The 22,976-nt window shown below is 34.0% G+C and overlaps 1 protein-coding gene across 1 annotated transcript in view; it reads right to left on the bottom strand.

Moving 5' to 3' along the window:
- Positions 1 to 9,299, bottom strand: part of LOC134230534 (prominin-1-like) — a gene marked incomplete at its 3' end in the record, with an annotated part of 33,165 nt that extends 23,866 nt beyond the window's left edge. The window contains exon 1 of the mRNA XM_062712365.1: positions 9,232 to 9,299. The remainder of the gene's footprint in view (positions 1 to 9,231) is intronic.
- Between the last annotated feature and the right edge of the window lie 13,677 nt (positions 9,300 to 22,976).

Genomic DNA, 22,976 nt, shown 5'->3' with positions numbered 1-22,976 from the left:
CTTCATTAACATGTAAAAAAAAATCTATGATTGAAATTCTTAAGGAACCCGACTTTAAAAACTTTTCATATTTTTTTAACACATCCAATTTAACTGAAATACCAATTCTATCTTATTTAAAGAAGAAATACCTTCCCAAATAATATCAATATTATCTTGATTATGATCTACGAAACCTCACGTCTCCGCTCATCGCTATACAAGTATCGATAATAAATGAGCATAACTAAATTTTAATTTAAAAAAGAAAATATGTTAGTTTTAGTGTGTACAAATTATCTGGCACGTAAATGAGGTTTTCCAGTTATTTGTTAAAAAAATTATACTTCATTTTGTTGTTTTAATCGCGATTATACGAAAACATCGGTGTCCGTTTTTGGTTTTAACATTTACAACAGAGTACTAGAGTACTAGATTTACCGCTTTTTGGCAGGTGATACTGCTGATTCAGTAATAAAAAGACAATTTTCCTTAAGTTTTTATGCATTAATGTATTCATGTAAGCCTAGAAAATGTGCCTGGGAAGTTTGATTCAATTCTGTGCACCGGTAAAAAAGAAATCGCTAAAAATCCCAAATCCGGGACCGTCGGGAGTCGGGCGTCGGGAGTCGGGAAGACTAGATATACCGCTTGCCATCAATGAATTCCCGGTTATGATGCGCGAAACATGATCATTATGCATGTTCACATACTGATATATAATGTTAAGATATAGACAATAAGCCAATAATTATTTCCTAAAAGTAGTTGAGATGAATTACTCTTGAAGTGTATTTGAATGAAAAATCGGAGATTCAAAGCCAACTGGTTATAGAAAAAAAGTTGCTCAGAAGCGCATATCCACGGTCCGGAGTCCGCATATAGCTCTCCAGATGGGAGAGGAGCGTACATTTTGGCCGTGGTTTGCAACGATGCGCATATATAGCCTAAATATAGGTCTAGGATTTAACAAATAAAGGTCGAAGCTTGTGCAATGCCAAGATTGTTTGTCCGAATAAATTTGCAAAAATCTTGCCAATTTTCGCAGTGTTTGTATTCTTCTTGTATGCTTGTGACCATGGTCGAAAAGTAAACTGATACACAAATTTGTAAATTTGTTTTGACGCAGATCTAGAGAGGTGTATCTGTTTCCACAACCATCTTTTTAACAACCCTTGGAATTTTTCCATGTCGCCACAATAATTAAAGCTCTTCATCATGTCAACATGCTAATATTTTTAAATACCCTGTTTCAAACAATTGTTATAATGACGTTTGTTTTGCGATTATGAACAATTCTGAGAAAACATGGTACCTAGAAAACATACTAGTAGTACCAGGGAAAGGGGAGGTGTGGAATAACTGGGCCACTCAAAGGTTTTGGGACGGTTTTGCATTTAATTTAGAGTGGAAACTTTACTACAAGGTCGATTCCCCCTCCAACCTCTACTCCTTGTGATTTTTTTTTGTAAGTAGCGGCCTTCGACCACCTCCCTCCTTTACTAAAATCAATTTATACAATACTTCGTGAGAATGCAGCAGTAAATAACAGAATATGTTTATTATGCGACTTGAATGATGTAGTAGACGTATTCCATTTTATATTATAATGTTCCGTATTTCAAGATCTCAGTGTTCAAAATATCAATGAAATGTCTAAATTGGGAAGATTTTTGTTCAGCGCTTCACAACGAAGAATAAATCTACTAAAATGTTTGTAGCTTATAATATGTATGTAAATATTTATTATATAACTGAAAGATTTGAATATATATATATTCTGTTTATATTAATTGTCTGATATGTGCCATATGGTATAATTAAGGAAATAAAGAATTGAATTGAAAATTTGTTAATTGATTCGTGTAACTCTGGAATGGAGTTGGTGGCTTTGTTTTGTATTTTACAATACAAATATAAATATTCTTATGCAATCAATAGTTTCCTCGACAGGCCAGTAATTCCCAAAAGACCAAAAAGAAAAAAAAAGAAAAACGAAAAAAAAAAGAAAGAAAAAGGATTCGTACATGAACAATTACATACAATTAATGGTGTCTGAACAAAACATAAATTAATTCAATAAAATATATAGTATACATAAAAGAAATTGGGTGGGTTTGTTTCGACGAGATGTAGTTATAATGTTGTAAATTTTGAATTTACCTCACCTTCCACTTACTAGTAAATTAAAATTAAAATTTACAAAATGGAACAGGTTTAAATCAGACCCAGAAACAGAGGGACGGGGGTATTCTGATGAATAATTTAGTATGAAGAAAGGCCGATCCGCCCTTCTTTGAAATAAATTTTGTTTCATTGGGGTTCATAACTTCCACGTTTTTCCACGTTTTTGTATTTTAATTTTTTTTTACCCCAATAGCTTGAAAAGTATAGAAAGTAAAGACTTTTGACAGTGTGCTTTTTTGTAAATGTTTAATTCTACATGTCGTTTTTTTTCTTTCCAATCAATTACGGTTAGGTTTTGGAGCCCCCCCCCCCCCACACACACTTCTGCGTTCAAAAACGAGTCAATGTGTCTGTGCATACATGTATCAGTAGATGAGCTACAAACTTATACATTAAATTCGTAAATAGTATTTGTTGTGTATGAATACATGTATCACGTTGCATGAATATCGTATAAAACCAAACTTAGCTTTAAGAAGAGGCCCATGGGCCACATCGCTCACCTGAGCACTGTGCCTAGGAAAAAGTAGAAATTGGTTTATTATTGAATAGTTTAAATCCAAAAGTAGTCCTATGCACAATCACGGCTTTGCTATTCTTGAGAAGATGATCTTTAAAGAAATTTCTTACATATTTCTATGTAAAACTTTGGTCGGCCATTGTGGCACCGCCCTACCCCCGGGGGTCATGATTTGAACAAACTTGAATCTACACTACCTAACGCTGCTTCCATATAAATATGATGAATCATGGCTTGGTTATTCTTGAGAAGAAGATTTTAAAAGAATGTTCCTATATATTCCTATGTAAAACTTTGGTCGGCCATTGTGGCCCTGCCCTACCCCCGGGGGTCATGATTTGAACAAACTTGAATTTACACCACCTGAGGATGCTTCCATATAAATATGATCAATTATGGCTTTGTTATTCTTGAGAAGAAGATTTTAAAAGTATTTTCCTATATATTTCTATGTAAAACTTTGGTCGGCCATTGTGGCCCTGCCCTACCCTCGAGGGTCATGATTTGAACAAACTTGAATCTACACCACCTGAGGATGCTTCCATATAAATATGATCAATTATAATGGCTTTGTTATTCTTGAGAAGAAGATTTTTAAAGAATTTTCCTATATATTTCTATGTAAAACTTTGGTCGGCCATTGTTGCCCCGCCCTACCCCTGGGGGTCATGATTTGAACAAAATTGAATCTACACTACCTGAGGATGCTTCCAAATAAATATGATCAATTATGGCTTTGTTATTCATGAGAAGAAGATTTTTAAAGAATTTTAAAGTCTAAAAACTGATAGCTTCCGATTCGAAATACGCGTATTATACTTCCTGGTGAAATAGTGTGACTTTATTTTTCCTTTTACACAGAAGTACATGTACATAACATTACAAAACAAAATCCTCTACTTCACGGGCCACATATTAGTCAGTAAAGGGAGATTAATCATATCACTAAGAGTTACTTCATGCAGGATAATATGGAAAAGCACACACCTTTAATCACGTCACTGCATGTCCGAAACAAATCATTTAAATGTATACAATTTTACACGATTTCTAAGGGTAGAAAATAAACAAACAAAAACAAAAAACTAAAACGCATGAAATTTTACCTTAAAATACTAGAAGATAATTTTTTTTTAGATTATGGAATCAGGAGAAAAATAATTCACTGTGTTGGGATTCTACTCCGTATTTTTTTTAAAAATAATAATTCTTAAACAAGGTGTCTTAGTTTGTAGGGGCCCTTTTTACAAAAAGAACCTACGACTAAGACCAACAAATTTAGCAAATTGTAGAATTTTGCCAAATTTATAATTCTGTTTAAGCAGAAAAATATCTTTCTAATCCCTTTACAAAATCAAGCAGAATTAAATGTAGCGTTAGTTTGTTCGTAAAACTTTCCCAAGAATACACACAAAACTCCAGCCTTGTGATCAAAGTCTTTTGAAAATACAAGATTTTTGTTTCATTGCGGAATTCAGATAGGACAGAAAATTGCTGGCTAGTAAAGATATGAAAATCCCTAATATATACACATCATTTTAAAACCTCACCTTTCCACAAAATTATCCCCGCAATCTCCACAAGATCAGACACAGTTCAAAACAAATATCCAGGATGGAGATTTAAAAATATACTGCGTTTTTGTTAGTCCCAGCAGGTATGCTAATACATATTCCCGATTTAAATGGAGATGCTATCGATAACAATGCGGACTTCAACAGGTTAATACACGATACCACCCCTGGCTAATTAACAGACCAATAAACAGCAACATTAATTATTAATTAGTACTCTTAGAAACCGGAAACTACTGAACGGAATTCCACAATTTCCCTGCGGTTAAAGTTCTTTTTGTTATATTTTATGTCTATGTAGCAAATTTTTGGAGTGTGCTGCTTTAATTTTCAATAAAAATCTGAAGTTAGGGAGACCTGTTGATTCTTTTTACCCGAATTCTTTATTTGTTGAGACAGACTGACTAAACTTCCCTATTATTTAAAGTTCTTTAACAAACACCCGGACTTGAACTGTCACACACGTGATAATTGAAATACGTGGATAAAAATCAGATTTCAGGGACCAGCTGTGTTAATACTGGCAACCTTCCCAATCATTGATGCTTTTATTTATTGTTCAACATGTCAACGAGGTTTGTATCACACACACAAATACATGTTGAAAACTGCATGTCAGACCACTTATAAACGAATACTAGTATACTTTTATATTATCATTCATAGAATATGATACCAGTTTCTCTTTATATATCCAATCAAATTGACGAATTTATTAATTTATACAGTATCAACGACCATTAATTCATGTTATCGCAAGAAATGAAAAAAACCCTTCCCTTCTTTTTCATATCTTATACTCTTAAAAGCTGTCAGTGTTAAACTGTACCCCCTCTCTCTTTCTCTCATCCGATAAATTCTAAAATAAAACCAACTTTATGATACCTTTTGTTGAATGAATTAATTCCCACACAATAAAAAAACTCTATACGCTATGATGACAATTCAAGCTACAATTTCGGTGGTTTCCGGGATTTGGCTCATTCCCGGAACCTGCGCATCCGAAGTTCGCTACGTACGTTGATCCCTTAAGTGGTCATATATAAATGAATACAGAATGGAGTGGCAATATATTTATATAAACGCTGTACTCAAGGGTTCTCCTAAATGTATAAAATTTTACGATACTAGAGTTGGTTTTAGAAGCTCAGGTTTTTAAAAATCTTTTCCCAGAGGAAGACTTCAGGTTAAATTCATTGTATAACTGCATGTCAAAATTGATAGAAATATGGCCACTTAGAGCCTCCGCAAACAATATGCATATAGAGCAAAGCTTACCACTTTTCCTTCTTTCAAATTTTCAAAATAAGACAGACATCTATTTCTTTTGAATCTCTCTCTCTCTCTCTCTCTCTCTCTCTCTCTATCGGGCAGAGGCGGGGTGTAGTGCATCACGCAATATCTTCTTTCTGGACCTCTATAAAACTTTGATTTCTCAACTGTTTAATGTGAGAAATTAAACTGATAGAACTATTCCTTTTGAAGAAAGATATTTTTAAGTTTTCTACGTACATGTGTTTTTCTTTTGGTTAAAAAGGCCGGGATGGCGCATGGTTGCAAAATAGAATTATATAAGCTTAATTGGAGGATGTGAAATCAAGAGGGTTAAAGTAAAATGTATTTGTAGTTTCTTTTGGCTGTGCTGTCACTGAAGCATCACCATTCAATATCAAATTTATCGTTACTCATTCAAAACGTGAGTGTGTGGATTACTTTACGGCAAAGAATGTCAGACTTATTTATAATTTTAAATTTTTCTAACTATACATAGCATTTCCCCAATATTTCTGTGATATGCAAACACCCTTAATATATTGAACTCATATCGAGCCAATTATCCCCTGTCTGGGACAGATCTGAGAGTATAACACGTTTACACATTACCTGGATTAAAGCGAACCATGACGAATTAATAAGTTGTCATGACAGTGAGGATAACAAACTATTTATATCTCCATATTACTATTGATTCTGTCCCTCTCACACAAAAAGTCAGTCTCCTAGATAAATGATTCAAGTCCTAAGACAAAGAAAGAATGAAACCTGATAACTAGAGGTACTGTGAGCACTGAGCCCACTAAATGATAACCTGTCTCCAATGTGTTTATAATGGCAAAGTCCATGTTTTGCTCTGGGATACCCGAAATAAATGTCAGATTAAAAAAAGTAAAATATAGGACGGAGGCGCACAATGGTAGAATGTTATAAAGAATCTGTGAAAGTATCAATAAATTTTATTCATTAGTATAGGAGGAGTTAAGGATAAGAGATGGGTACCCTTCAATATCACAGCGCGAACACTCGTGTCCATGTTTTGCTCTTGGTATACATGTAATTTAGTGAGCTCAGTACTCACAGTACCTCTAGTTTGTATATCGTTTATTATACCCCCGCTTGAAAAGTGGGAGGGTAATAGTGCTCGGGATGTCCGTCCGTCTAGCTGTACGTCCGTCCGTTACGCTTTGGGGTATTCATCTCTTATCCGCAACTCCTCTTATATACCACTAATGAAACTTTCACACATTCTTTATTACAAAATGCCATTATGCACCTCCTATATATTTTACTTTTTGATCTGACCCTTATTTCAGGTCCCCCACAGCAAAACACGGACTTTGCCATTATTATCATATGGAAGGCGGGGGTATCATTTAGAGAGCCCATCAATATATATTTTTTCGGAGAGCTACAGATCTGCAGCTAGAGAGCCCGCCAAAAGCAGGCACGTACCTTCGTTTTTGAAAGTGTGTGGGGGGGGGGCAGCCAGAGAATTTTTTTTGGAGTTACCTGAAAAAGTTGACAAGCCAAAAAAAAAGGGAATTGCACAAACTTGAAAATTCTATTTCGGGGGAGTGGCAAACTTTTTTTCAATGTCAACTTCCTTCGGTACCAATTTTCCTGCTTTCTATACTAAATTTTCCTTGATATTAACTTAGTGTACTATAAAGTGACGGGGGGGGGGGGGGGCAACCAGCCTTTCAATGAACGTTTCCAATAGTAAAAGTAATGTTGGAAAAAAAAGTGGGGGGGGGGGCAGGCCTCCCTTGCCCCCCCCCCCTGCTGCTACGTCTCTGAAAGGTAGGTCACGTTAACAATAACTAGTACTTTTATATATTATATATTGATTGGGGTCTTTTAGATTAAAATCGTTCTATTCCTTGATGAAAGCTTTAGTTTAAAATATGTTTTGATTATGTACATTATAAACGAACTAACTAAAGAGCAGGTAAAAATGCCTACGGTCATTCTATGAAAGTTTTCTGATCCAGGATAAAACGTTAGAAAGCATTTGTTTCAAATTCATGACAGATTTATGTCATGATGTTACGCTAGAATTTGTTAACAGTATTATGGTGGCATATTTCTGCCCCTTGTGTGCAAGTTATTTTTCTATCAAATATGTCGACATGCAAGATAGATATGTTAACATGCAACATAGCTATGTCAACATGCAACATAAATATGTTGACATGCAAGAAAATTGCAATAAAATAAAAATTATAAAAAAAATCTTCAAAAATCTCAAATATTGCCCACATGTGACATCCAACATGCTAAATGCAACTTATTTATGTTGACATGCAACTTATTCATGCTGACATGCAACTTAGTTATGTTGACATGCAAGATAAATATGTTGACATGCAACTTATTTATGTTGACATGCAACTTATTTATGTCGACATGCAACTTGGTTATGTTGACATGCGAGATAAATATGTTGACATGCAACTTATAAGTTGCATGTCGGCATAACTAAGTTGCATGTTTACATAAATAAGTTGCATGTCAACATATTCATCTTGCATGTCAACATAACTAAGTTGCATGTCAACATAACTAAGTTGCGTGTCAACATAACTAAGTTGCATGTCAACATAACTAAGTTGCATGTCAACATAATCTTGCATGTCAAGTTGCATGTCAGCATAAATAAGTTGCATGTCAACATAAATAAGTTGCATGTTAACATATTTATCTTGCACGTTAGCATAAATAAGTAGCATCTAGCATGTTGGATGTCACATGTGGGCAATATTTGAGATTTTTGAAGATTTTTTATAATATTTATTTGATTGCAATTTTCTTGCATGTCAACATATTTATGTTGCATGTTGACATATTTATGTTGCATGTTGACATAACTATCTTGCATGTCAACATATTTATCTTGCATGTCGACATATTTGATAGAAAAATAACTTGCACACAGGGGGCAGAAATATGCCACCATACAGTATACTTTTAATAATTTATTGAAATAATTTGTTCATAATTCTTATGTTAATTCGTGAATTTTTGCTTGTAGTATTAATCTAAAGATTTTTGTTGAATTTTGTATCCTTTGTTAAAAGAGATTATGAAATACTTGAATTTAATTCTTGAAAAGATAAAATACGTCTTCGATGAAAAAAAAAACCTTGTCCCATGCATGTTAAATAGGTCTATCCCTCTGATAAAGTTTGACAGGTTCGTCTGTCCTGTCTGTTTACCTGTTTCTCCGCAAAAACTTTGACATTGCCCATAACTGGAGCTACGAATATCATATTTCACACGTGTATTTCTTTTTACAAGACCTTTCTTTTGGGTACCAACTTATTTGACCTCCTTACCTTAGAGTTTGACCCACTTTTCCAAGAATCTACCAAACTTTAACCGTAAATATTTCACATTTGTATTTCCTATGTCAAGGACATTTCCAAGGCGCCTTTAATTTGACACTGTCTTTGGAGTTTTATTCATATTACAAAACTAAAACTTTGGAATGGCTAGTACTTAGACTTTTATAATTCATAGGTATATAATTATTCATTGAGAAAAGTCCTTTCTTTGGGTAACAACATTTTAATCAATTGGCCTCGGAGTTTGACATTTTGGTATTTTGTTGAGCTTAACACAAGGCCTGAATTGTTTATAGTATAAATATAAACTTTATAATATGATATAAGTTGTGAAATATTCCTGACTTACCTTATCAAAATCAATAAAGACACAGACAAATCTGAATGTATGCATGTACAACATAACTGGAAGATCACAATATAACATTTACTGATCACATTGAACAAAATATTGTGTTTTTTCTTAATAAAAAATAGTAATTTATTTTCTTCTTCCCTTAACAATTTAAACACTCGTGACAGAATGACTGTGTACATGTATTTCACATCCTCTTTCTTTACTAGTTTTGATAAACTAAAACATTGAATTTAGAATACAACAGGAAATTATTTTGCATTTTCCGTGTAAGACATGACATACAGTGAATTCCCACTTACAATGTATACAATGCGAACCGAATCATTTTCGAGACATAAATACCAAATACTATACACTCTAATGGGAAAATATATTGCACTATATAGGACCAATGTTATGTTGAGTATTGACCTGAGTTGAAAATTGAAACGGGTTCATTTTCCAACGTTGAATACTGAACCTGGTACGCATCAATCTGACTGATTGATTGTATGTTGTTTAAAGTTACCCTCGAATATTTCCATTTCTAATTTTTTTTCTCTGTGATAACTCTTTGAAAGTTAAGGGTAGTTTATTTCTAGATAATTCTGCCGGAATGTAAATTAGGCAGGTCGATAGGTCGGGAGCTAAGGAGGCCTAATACGCATGTAATTCTCGTGCGCATCTAGCTGTCTCTGTGTCTGACGCTAAGGAGGCCAAATATGCATGTAAATCTCGTGCGGCTGCCTTTGTGTTTGACGTCGGTTGGCGATGACTATTGAAATTGGCATGGAAGTCATCATGTGATTTAAATCTATTTATCTACATTTTTAAAGTCTAAATCTACAATTTTATTTCACAATGAAATGGAAATATAAGGAATCACTGTCTAGTTAGGAGGGTACTAGTATGTCAGGGACATCAACAAGAGTGGGAAACATGGGATAATTTAAGTAGTTAAAATTTAAATTATCCCATGTTTCCCACTATTGTTGATGCCCTGACATACCCTCCTAACTAGACAGTGATTCCTTAAGAATTTTGTCCCCATATGGAGATGCCACCAATTGCCGGCGGAGAGCTGCAAATTTTGTCCTTGCTCGGCACTTTCGGCAATTGAGCAGAGAGGGACCTTTTTCGTGCCATGGAGCACCTACTGCGAGACGGGACCTCGGTTTATACGGTTTCATCCGAAGAACTGGTCTGCAGTGCACGTCCCACCGTGGGATTCGCGCGACGTAAGGATCAACTTCTTTCTTCTTGACTCTAGAGCAGACGCGCTGATAACCACTGCGCCACGCGGGCGGCCAATCTGACTTGATTGTACATGTATATTAATTGTTTTGCGTCTCACTGAGAATTTTTCACTCATATATTAGAGACGTATACCAGTGAAGGACTTCAAACGTTGACCTTACATGTAACGAGGCCTCAGGGCCATTGAGCAGTGAGGGGTCTTTATATATCTTGCAAACGTATACTGTGACACAGAGTTTTTCAAGGTCGCATCCGAAGGACCCACAACTTGCTCTGTGTATCATTTAGTGAGCTCAGTGCTCACAGTACCTCTAGTTTGTATATCGTTTATTATACAACGGTACCCCGCTTGAAAAGTGAGAGGGATTATAGTGATCGGGATGTCCGTCCGTCTATCTTATAAACCACTTCCGTAGTGACAAAATATTGGCATTTCTTGGGTGATCACACGTACCTTCAATATACCCAGTATCAGGAAAAGAAAAAGCAAGCAGTTTACCATTCATTGTAAACCATAAAACGTGAACATGAACTAGATTGATTGTACAAAATGTATATTGTTTAACGTCCCTCTCGAGAATTTTTTACTCACATGGAGACGCCACCACTTGCCGATGGAGAGCTGCAAATTTTGTCCTATTCTCTGCACTCAGAGCCATTGAGCAGGGAGGGATCTTTTTCGAATCAGCACCTACTGCGACACGGGACCTCGGTTTATACGGTCTCATCCGAAGGACCGGTCTCCACGTCCCACAGTGGGATTCGAACCCGCGACGTAAGGAGTAACTCCTTAGTTCTTGACTCTAGAGCAGACGCTCTAACCACTGCGCCACGCGGGCGAACATGAACGAGAAGACTGACATAAAAAATAACCATTGTTCTTCACATAAATCGTAACATGAAATCTTCCTTCTTTCATATCTCCATATTTCATTATAGATGGGATGAAGTGCCCCGACGGAGAAAACATCTCGCGGTCGTGAGACTTTTGTCTTGATCTGCACGATAAACAGAGTAACTACTGAGTAATTGACAAGAGCTGATAAAAAGGGAGGAAAAAATAGGTTAACAATTTTTATATAAATCAGTCAACAGGTTGTACCGGTATATTCGTCTATTTGTCATTGCATTGACCATAAGATTTGCGAATTGATTGTACCTTTATAACATAAACTTATTTATCATTGGCCTTACTCGGTTAACAAATTTACCATAAACAGGAGATGTTCCTGAGATTTGAATGAACTAAGAAAATTTGTTTTAACACAGTTTTACAAGTGTCTTAATCAAACGTACAATGCATCGTAAGATAATGAAGAATTAGTTGTCCATCCTCAATTAAAATTCAAATATGAAACATGTCATACTCAGATGTGTTTTACTTCGAATTTAATGAGTTTAAATGAATATTTATTTGATAACAAACATGCTAGCTATTTCCATACATATCTCGAACAAGAATTGAAGGCCACCACAAGTGACTTCTTCATACTCTTTAATAAGATGGGGTTTAGTTTGTTACCATAATTGTATAATAGTTAATAAATAAATTAAATTTTTTTAAGATGAAGAACTTCAGTGAATAAATTGATGTTTTATAGATTTAAATACCAGTATAATCGCTCTTTTCTTTTGTTGAATTTGTTATTGATGCAGAACGGCTAAATCTTGAAATGCTTGATTAAAGGCTCCTTTTTCAGCGCTTCTGCCGAAATATCAGCCCAAGTAACTAAGTACTAACTAGACGTCAATAAAGAGTTATCAGACGGAATAATTAGGCAATAATATAAATTCATAATTAACTCAAGAAGAATAATTCACAACTAAACATAGAATATTTGCATCCTTTCCATAAAACTTAACATAAAAAATTCATTATGTGCATAATTTTACGTATTTCAATTCCCATGTGATCGTTTTACCCGGGTAGATGTATATTGCAACAAAATAATGTACTATATATAAAGTGTTTATTTCAAACGATGCACTTTAGTGTAACGATGTACTTTAGTGTACATGAAATATTTATAGAGAATTGACTTGCAATATGTACCTGTGACATCTTTAACATTGTTGGGATGCAACTCTAGGGTACATGTCATTATATAATTAGCAAGACTTAGTGTAATGTAATCTAAACTTAACTGGGGTGGATTTCGGAAGTAAGTAAATTAATTTCAAGTGACTCATTGGACATATTATCAAGTTACCCATTTACTTAATAATTATGTGAAGGCATTTGATATTCATTTAATAGTTTTGTTTGTTAAAGGTCCTCTCTAGAATTTTTCACTCATGATTAGACACCCCAACTTGCTAATGGAAAACTGCAAATTTAGAGCTGTACTAAACACATCAGGCCCTCGAGCAGGGGGGGATTGTTTTCGTGCTAGCACATATGGGGATAGCGAACAGTACTCAGAAGTGGGTTCAGGTGCCACGAAGGAGTGAGCATCCCCTGTCGACCAGTTGAACTCATTCGGTTTAATTTGAAAAAAGGTCTCAAGGTCCCGCAGTGCGTTTCAAAATCGCGACGTAATGCTTCTCTATGGCAAACGCTCTAACCACTGCGCCATGCGGGAAAACCAAATATCCGAAGTAAGTTACAGCACGTGATTAAAGTTACCGAAAATTTCAAAGTAATGGACATACAAGATAAGCGACTAGTATCTATTCAACATATTAAGTACATATCAATTGTGAAAAGGTTCCAGTTTTTTACGTTACAATGTTAAGTTGTTGGGTATCAAGAACTACAGTACTACAGTACTTCTAAAATCAAGAATGCGGAGGTTCTCAATGAACACGTAGCAAAAGCAATCAAAACTGATGTATATTTAACATTTTTAAGATAACATGATTTTAAAACATGATTTTAAATTTTTACCAATATTTATTGTTCAATAAGACCTATTTTAAGGGTTGATCCAAAGTTATATTATCTATATATTACAAAATCTTCAATAATCCTATAGATATCAACAACAAAATATAACATACAAATGCCACTGTCTACTTAAATATATGGAGATAGCGAACAGCATTCAACCATCAGAGGTGGGATCAGGTGCCACGGAGGAGAACACTTCCCCTGTCGACCAGTCGAACCCACCGTGGTCTCTTTGTCATGATCGGAAAAAAAGAAAATTTAATGCGTAAATAATGGACTAGCAATTTGTATTTAAAACGTCAGTCAGCATTTGACTTAATGATAGATTGCTTTTGCCGAAAATGTAATTGTTTCGTCCAAAGAAAAAAAAATGAAATCATATGACTTCAAATGAGTTTGTTGATATCATTGTTTAATCAAGTTAATTGTTTGTCTCAAAGCTCTTCACCAATTTATACATCATGATCACAGTAAGTATCACAGGCACTTGTATCGGAATTTTTTTTTATCCCAGTGTTATTATTATAATACTTTTTAAACATACCTAACATTTTTTCTTGTCACCAACGATCCCATGAAACATTTAAAAGTACATCTTAAAATCAAATGTATCCGACAAATCATCCATAACCTACGCGCAATTTAAGTGTTTGAATTGTAAATATCTTAGTGTGAGATATCTTTTTTGTTGAACGTTATTTAACCATGCAATTAAAATCAGTGACACATCAGTGCAATACTTAGAAATACGGGAACAATATTTACTCAGAAAAATCAGGGACATCAATACAGTTATTTTTATCAACAGCTCTTCATTATACATTATGTCTTTGTTTCAGTCAAATTAGTATCACCTGTCTGGAGTCTTAAAAAAATCTTGTATAAAAAACTTTGGGTTTTATGTAGGTGGGTTGGTATCTTTAAAAAAATCTATTTTCTAGACCCAATTATGAATAAATGGACTATGTAATAAAGATTCTGTCAAAGTGTCATCAAATTTCACTCAGTGGTATGAGAGGAGTTGCGGATAAGAGATGGGTACCCCAAAGCGTATCAGACGGACGGACATCCCGATAACTATATACCCTCCCTCTTTTCAAGCGGGGGTATAATAATTTGGTGTAAGAGTTTCCTCTGATATCTTTGGAGGGTTGAACTACCATATGCATGTGGAAGAAAATTGTCTTTGGGAATGGTTGCGAATAGTGGAAAAATAGTTCCTGTAAATATTAGTTATATTAGCGCTCTCGATGGAGCAACAATGAATGAATTATCGTCCCCCGCTTTCGCGTCCGTCACAAAAACTTTAACCTTGCCCATATTTTTGATTTATTGGATCTATGACTTTCATATTTCACATGCGTATTCCTTGTGACAAGGCCTTTTTTTTGGGTACCACCAAGTTTGACCTTGACCTTGGAGTCTGATCCACTTTTACACAAATATTGAAAAATTTTACTTTGGCTATAACTTTTGAACGGTAGATACTAGGACTTTGGCAAGACCTTTCATTGTATATCAACAACTTTGACCTTGACCTTGGAGAATTCGTACTTATGAAAACACTTTAACCTTGGCCATAAATTAAAAACAGTAAGGGCTAGAGCTTTTATACTTCACATTTGTAATCCTTGAGAGACGTCCTTTCATGGGATAACAAGAACTTTGACCTTGGAGTTTGGCCCACTTTTCAAAAACTTTTACCTTTGCCATAACTTTTGAAGGATTAGGACTAGGACTTTCATACTCCAAATATTTAATCCTTGTGACGAGTCCTTTCATTGGATATCAAGCATTTACACCCTTTGACTTTGGAGTTTGGCCTACTTTTTAAAAACTTTAACCTTGGCCATAACGTTTGAATGGTAAGGGCTAGGGATTTCATACTTTACATAAATAATTCTTGTGAGAAGACCTTTCATTGGATACCAAGAACTTTGATCCTTTTACCTTGACCTTGGAGTTTGACCTACTTTTTAAAATTTGGGTACCAGTATATTTAATTTGCATTTAAGAAAAGTTTAATCTTTCTTTATTGCCATACGGGGTCATCAGTGTTTCACAAACGCATTTTGTTCCTTTTAACTTTTGATTGAGAAGAGATAGGGCTTTCATATTTGACATGTGCATTACCTATGACAAGATATTTCCGAGGATGCTATGATTTCTGACTCTTTGACCTTGGCCTTCACGATTGACCTCTTTTTTTTTTAAAATTCAACTTTGGTGATAATTTCTAAATGACATGATAGGGCGTTCATATTTGACATCTCACCCACAAAGACACCGAAAGCGGGGAACCACAATTCTTTGACTTTGCGTGTATAATATATATATCCAAGGCACATTTATCTCTATTATTATTTAAAATAAAGACCAACTATTACAATTATAATTAGTAATGATTACTTTGTATAATATATGCATCGGCAAATTTTAATTACTCTTCATTCTACAACTTACCTTTCGATAGTTATGCCGGTGTAACGTTGAATATTGACCCCAGTTGAAAATTGACCCGGGGTTCATTTTTCAACGTTGAATATTGAACCAGGGGTGTTTTTTCTCCGTTGAAAATTGAGACCAAAAGCCGTTGATTTTATACCCGGGGTCATTTTTCAACAGGTTGATATTTTTTTTTTCTTACCCCCGATGACCTCAACAAGTTGAAAATTGACCCTGTTGAATATTGACCCCACCTCAGAGTTTGAACATTTTTTGAACTAGGTAATTGTTTTACGGGATTTATTAGAATTTCTATATTTATATTTCGGTTTCAATTTTTTCCCTTTTCCTGAATAATAGAAATAAACCTATCATCCCGTGTATATATGTACATTTTGATCTACTCGACTTCAATTATCTTCAAGCATGACAACTTTAATTTGACAATACTTTTTTACTTAAAATCCACATTCATAAATAACTACAAAACTATGAATAGGGCATAAAACAAAAATCCTGGAAATCTGATGTCCCCTAAAAAGTGAGCCCTACATAATATTATATTGATCAGGTGGGCAGAACATCCCATATTTTGTCAAATTCAGGAAATAAAAATTAACAAAATTAAAAGACTAAAAATTAGAATAAAACACATCGGTCAAAATGAATCCAATGATAGGTTATATTTGTGAAAAGATCAACAGCGACCATAAAATTTAAGTAATATTGACTTTAATCAAGGTTGGTGAATTCCCTGTAACAAACTTATCTGTCAGTAGCCTGCCTCGGCCTAAAATTCGATTGTTTTTGGAGCATAACCTTGAGAATGAGAACTAGAGTTAGAATCTGGGATGGACTAAAAGCTACACTTCCCACCATCTTTGATATCATCAATTAACAAGAAACATTGATATCGGCCGCAAACCATTTAATTATTCTTTTAATAAAGCAATTAGAAAATGCGTGATCAGTTTTTAAAATATCTTATATATTTATCTGTTACGACATTGAATGATTTTCTTCATACATGTATATGATACATGTTTAGCATCACATGTATAAGCAAATTACCCCCGCATAGGCGTCGGAACCGGGGGGGGGGAGGGGGGGGGCTAGAGGGGGAAGAGTGAGTCTTAGCACACCCACACCCCGCACTTTTTTCGCAAAGATAGACATATTATGCATTTAAAATTGGAGTTTCGCAAAGATGGACATATTATGCATTTAAAATTGGAGCTTAACTTTTTTGTTGGTTTAGCTCCCCACTTTCAATTTGCTTCCGATGCCCATGCGCTGGTCCTCTGCGTCTCCACACTCAGTTTAGTACAAACAAAGTCTGGTGGAAGTTTGACGTTTAAGTAGCATTTACATATAAAAAATAAAACTTAAGTTTAAAGTTATCTACAACGAGTCAGTACAGATGGTTTTACTTTAATAAAAACGCACACACAAAAAGAAGAAAAATGAAACCAAAGTCCCTCTAGATCCACCAAGTACATTTCTTCTCTTTCAGCTTCTTTGATATGCAGCGGGAAAGGTCTTGGCACATTTTAAAATACGCGTTATCCTCGTCTGCTAGAGCAAAATCTCGTAATATTCTGTCTTTTAATAAATTAATATTTAACTATATTTTTGAAAATTTTTCGTAGAAAATGTTTATATATACATGCGTAAAGGTCATTTTATGTTAAAATAAATACAATTCTGTTTTAATAGAGAAAGTAAAATTGTTAATATACTAATATAACGTGGTCTTTGCTATATAGACTATGCCCAACACGTGTCCTAATTTTCTCCGCACCTCTGTCATGTCAAATTTTTGCAATCAGGATTGGATGAAATATTTACTCCCGTTGTTTATAAGAATTTTAATTTTATGGTTATTGTGCGTTTTATTAAACATTTAGACACTCTTTTTAATACACTATTATATGAATGTTATTAGATATTTTTTATATACTAAAATAAAATAACGCTGAAATTCAGGGTTATGTATCTAAGGCAAACATATTTTGATTTAAAAACTACAAAAATGAAGAAAACAGCCCAGTCACAAATACCAAAAAACACATTGTTCAAATATATTTGGTATACTAATCCCAAAAAAGGGGATATCACCCCCTTTTACATCCTCTACTTAACAAAATAAATATGTATTAATTGTGAGGATCGTTCTTGAACTGTTTGATTAACTATGAGAAAAAGATCACTAAACCTTTTATTTTAAAACAATCAGTTTTTCAAGTTTCACATTATAAATTATTAAGGTTGTGCATTAAAACGTACGCGCAACATTCGTTAAACTCTCACCATTTCCCAAATACTAATATTACGAATTTAAATGAAGAGTTGTTGGCAAAAAAAATAATAAATAAATAAATGAACAAATAAATAAACAAACAAAAAAATTTCTGAACTAAATTGTATACTGTGTAACTATGTTTTCTAATATCCAGGATTTACATATATATACAAATTTACTCCTTTTAAATAAATATTACACGAAATATTGCGATTTTAATTAGATACTTGTAACTTTGAAATCTAAGATATTTTTAAAAATATTATGTTCTAAGAATATAACTGAATTGCTGAATTAAGTGTGCATTGATAACATTGGTGTCGGAAGCAAATTGAAAGTGCTGGGGGGGGGGGGGGGGGGCTAATTAAAAAGAAAAAAGATTTAAGTCTGAAATAAAATATAAAATTGACAAGAAAAAGAAAATTTGTCCATTGTCTAAACTAGTAATCCTACTGGGGGGATCTAATTTTATTTTCAAGCACTATTACTTACTCTTCTTTCTTTGACTACACTGTAACGTGCCTGTTGAAAGCGCGGGGGGGGGGGGGGGGTGTTAAACCAATTTATGTCTAACTTAGCAAAAAAAGGGGGGTAAGCAACACACCCCCTCTTCCCGACGCCTATCTATTAAATCACAGTTATGAAAACCAAGTCATAAATATGTGTTTTTATGCTGTTGAATTTTGAACCGGTTTCTTGATCAAAATTCCACGACCCGGCTCAGTTTTCAACGGACTAGGGTCTAAATTCAACACCTTTGGTCTCACTATTCAACGTTGAAAAATGACCCTCGGGTCAATTTTCAACTCGGGTCAAAATTCAACGTTACACCGGTATGTCTGAAAATGTGACACAGTACGCTACTAGTATAAATGTTAGACTACGGTATAGTCTAATTTTATAACGATCATGAGAAGGGCAGCATTTCTGGCATTTATAAATATGAAATGTTTTGAGAAAATTACACTTGTATACTTGCATAGTCTCAAGCAGTTCATATAGAAAGAAGATGCGTGTATTCTTAAATATATGTTATTTTTCTGTATATTATACGTACAAAAAGTGCTTCACAACTTTGCTGTTCTCATGAAGAATTTTGAAGATTTTTTCTGTGTAATCCTACTTTGATCACCTATAATGGCCCCACCCTTGCTCCAGGGGTCATAACTGAACAAACTTGAATCTTCACTACATGTACCAGAGGATGCTTCCATATAACTGACAAATCATGGCTTTGCTGTTCTTGAGAAGAAGATTTAAACAAAAAAATTCTATGTCAAATTAATATCACCTGGAGTCCTAAAAATCTTGTATAAAAAAAACTTAGGGTTTTATGTAGGTGGGTTGGTATCTTAAAAAATTCTATATTCTAGACCCAATAGATGGACTTTATGTAAAAGTTTGTTCATATTTAGGATCTTTAAATTAATATTTCCAAGACAATTTTGTCCCCATATGGCAGTCCAAACCTCCGATTAATGATACAATATCAGAGCAAACTTGAACCCCTTCTGCATCGGGATTTGTTATATCAAAACTATTAATATGACCTTGCTTTATTCAAAAACTATGTTCTAACACACAAACTAGAGGTACTGTGGGCAATGAGCTCACTAAATGATACCCCCGCATCCCATATGAATATTATGGTAGTGTCCGTGTTTTGCTATGCTAAACCCAAAATATGTGTCGAATCAAAAAGTAAAATAGGAGCTGCACAATGGCAATATGTACATGTAATGAAGATTCTATGAAAGTCTCATCAAACTTCATACAGTGGTATGAAAGTAGTTGCGGATAAGAGAGGGGTACCCCAAAGCGAAACAGACGGAGGTACAACGAGACGGACAGACGAGCGGACTTACATCCCGATTACTATTTATACCCTCCCTCTTTTCAAGCGGGGGTATAATAATTTGGTGTAAGAGTTTCCTCTGATATCTTTGGAGGGTTGAACTACCATATGCATGTGGAAAAAAATGTCTTGGGAATAGTTGGGAATAGTGGAAAATTAGTTCCTGTGAATATTAGCGCTCTTGATGGTGCAACAATGAATGAACTATATAATTACGATCGTTGTCCCAAAATTTCGTAGACTGGACTCATATCTTTGAAAGGAATTAATGTATCTTTATAAAATTTTCAGCGTAGATAAAGCGTGTTCTTGGCAGAAAAATTACTAAGTTTTATCATGTTAACTTGAAAACTCTTCGAGTAATAACATTTAAAGTGATACATGTATCGTTCTTGAACACACGGAGCAATCTGCAACGTCATAAGATACAAATGTCAACGGTTCAAATCTTTGGAGAAAATATTTCAATTACCAGAATCAAATTCTTAAATTAAACGAAACGGTTGTAGTTATAAGTGTGAAATATCTTAATTAGTATGATATGATCAAACATTATAATATGTTAGCAATGTTTATCCATGTACAAGTATGAAATAATAATAATTTGAAAAAGCTATATCTCTACGGACTTTTCGTCTGTTTTCCCTAATGAAGTTGCACTATGGAGCTCTTGTCCATTTCTTAGCCCTGTCTTATATTTTAGTTACTGTTATTCACATATACATAGAAAACCATTTTAGTCATTTTAAATACTTAGGACGAGAAAGCATTTCCTAGTCTACAAATCATTTATGACTGGTACATTTCAGTAAGAGTGAATTCAGGATCAAAACTCTTGATCATAGTCCAGTGCGCCGCCTGTGCCAACGCAGCCGCCATTTTTCAAAAAGTCGGATTTCAACCCCATGTATATAAAACGTTATAAAAAATATATTTATCAAAGAACAAACACCAACATTTGAGGAAATATAGTTAATAAAACAGTATTATGAATTTTTGTTTCCATTTAAACAATGCAGGGTAGTAATTACTTTTTCGTACGATTTTAAATATAATATATCAAAGTTTAATTGCAACTTTTGGCTATTGCGCCGCCTTCCTTCACCAGGCAATGAAATGTGTCTTTTGAATTGGAATAATTTGTGTATTTACTCAATATTTTTCCATAAATTTATTAGATAGTGTTAGTTTAATCTATATACGAAGTTTCATTAATGTATGACATAGGGTTCCTACAAAAACAACGCTTGTCTACGGAATTTTGGGACAACCCTCGTATATATATCCACTTGGCACATTTATCTTTTATCATTATTTAAAATAAAGACAAACTATTATAATTATAGTTTCTAATGATTATTTTTATAATATATGCATCCGCAAATTTTAATTCCTCTTCATTATACAACTTACCTTTAGCTAGTTATGCCGATATGTCTGCAAATGTGACACAGTACGTAACTAGTATCAAGTTTAATGTTAGATTACGGTATAGTCTAAATTTATAACGATCATGAGAAGGGCAGCATTTCTGGCATTTATAGATATGAAATGTTTTGAGAAAATTACACTTGTATACTTGCATAGTCTCAAGCAGATCAAATAGAAAGAAGATAAGTGTATTCTTGAATCTTGAATATATGTTATTTTTCTGTATCCCTATACGTACAAAAAGTGCTTCACGAGTGTCTGTTAATGCTTTACTGACATTACATTAAATTAGCTATTAAATTGTACTAGAAAGTAACTATCTCTAATCGTAGTCCTTCTCTGAATAATCTACTACATTGTATAATGAGGAAGAAATTTGTAATGAACTGTACATGAACAACTACAATCTTTCTCATGACAATATAAGATTTTTTATATATCTCAAAAGAACAGTATATTTTTATATTGAGTTTATATTTGTTAATTCGACATGGCGAATTAATATCATTAATTTCAATATAAAATTTTCTGTTCTAGAAAAGTTGCAAATAAATGTATGTAAATAGCATCAGCTAGTTGTATATGAACTTTTAAAATACCAAATTACTATAATAATAAATATATAAACTCTTCTTACCATGTAGAGACCAAAAATATGTTTCTTTCTTACTACACTAATACGTCATGTATGTAAATTGACAAAAACATTTAATGAACTTACATAAGGCTAGCTAAACTATATGCTTTTAAAATGATCGTATCACTTGAGATATAATTTTTGAGTGACGTATCAATATTGAGGAATTTACCTCCACCAGAATAGTTATTTGTAGCAAAATGCTTATTTTTTTCCTGATAAACATGATTTCCAGTAATCTAAAGGTGGTGCTACGTGAAATATGACATGCCATTTTAATTTCTGGACTTGGTAAATCTCCAACCATTTGGTAAACGACATATGCCTCATTGATTACCTTGAACGTTCAAGATTGGAAAAGAATGATCACTTATTATCATGGATGGGGAGATGTAAAATATTCAAGATTTTTAAAAAAATTTTTTTTAATTTTACAAATTCAGTATTCATGTATTTTTTGAATTTTTGACGTCAATTCAATTTCTTCTTGTAAGGGTCCCGTTTTACAAAAGACGACTATCAATAGTCCTTCGGATTCCGTATAAACCGAGGCCCCGTGTCACAGCAGGTGTGGCACGATAAAGATCCCTCCCTGCTCAAAGGCCCTGAGTGCCGAGCATAGGCCTAAATTTGCAGCCCTTCACCGGCAATGGGGACGTCTCCATATCAGTGAAATATTCTGGAGATGGACGTTAAACAGTATACAATCAATCAATCAATCATTCTTGTAAGGCACTAATGAAATCAGCACTCTTTTATATCAGTGATATATTTTATTAATGTGCTAATTTCAGTGATTTATAATTTTTATTTTAATAACTGTAGTCACCTGGAAATACACAAAACACACAACATACTCTTCAAACAGGGAGGGGGGATCTGACAATGCATGGGAAAGAAGGGGGTTACTTTCTTTAAAAACTTGTTATTTTGTGTAGTC

The sequence above is a fragment of the Saccostrea cucullata genome, unplaced genomic scaffold (assembly GCF_032062105.1).
Source record: "Saccostrea cucullata isolate Sc308-1 unplaced genomic scaffold, CSIRO_AGI_Scuc_v1 ctg178, whole genome shotgun sequence".
NCBI classification, from domain to species: Eukaryota; Metazoa; Mollusca; class Bivalvia; order Ostreida; family Ostreidae; genus Saccostrea; species Saccostrea cuccullata.
Note: the sequence above shows the minus strand (reverse complement) of the source record. Positions and strands in the feature narration are given on the sequence as shown.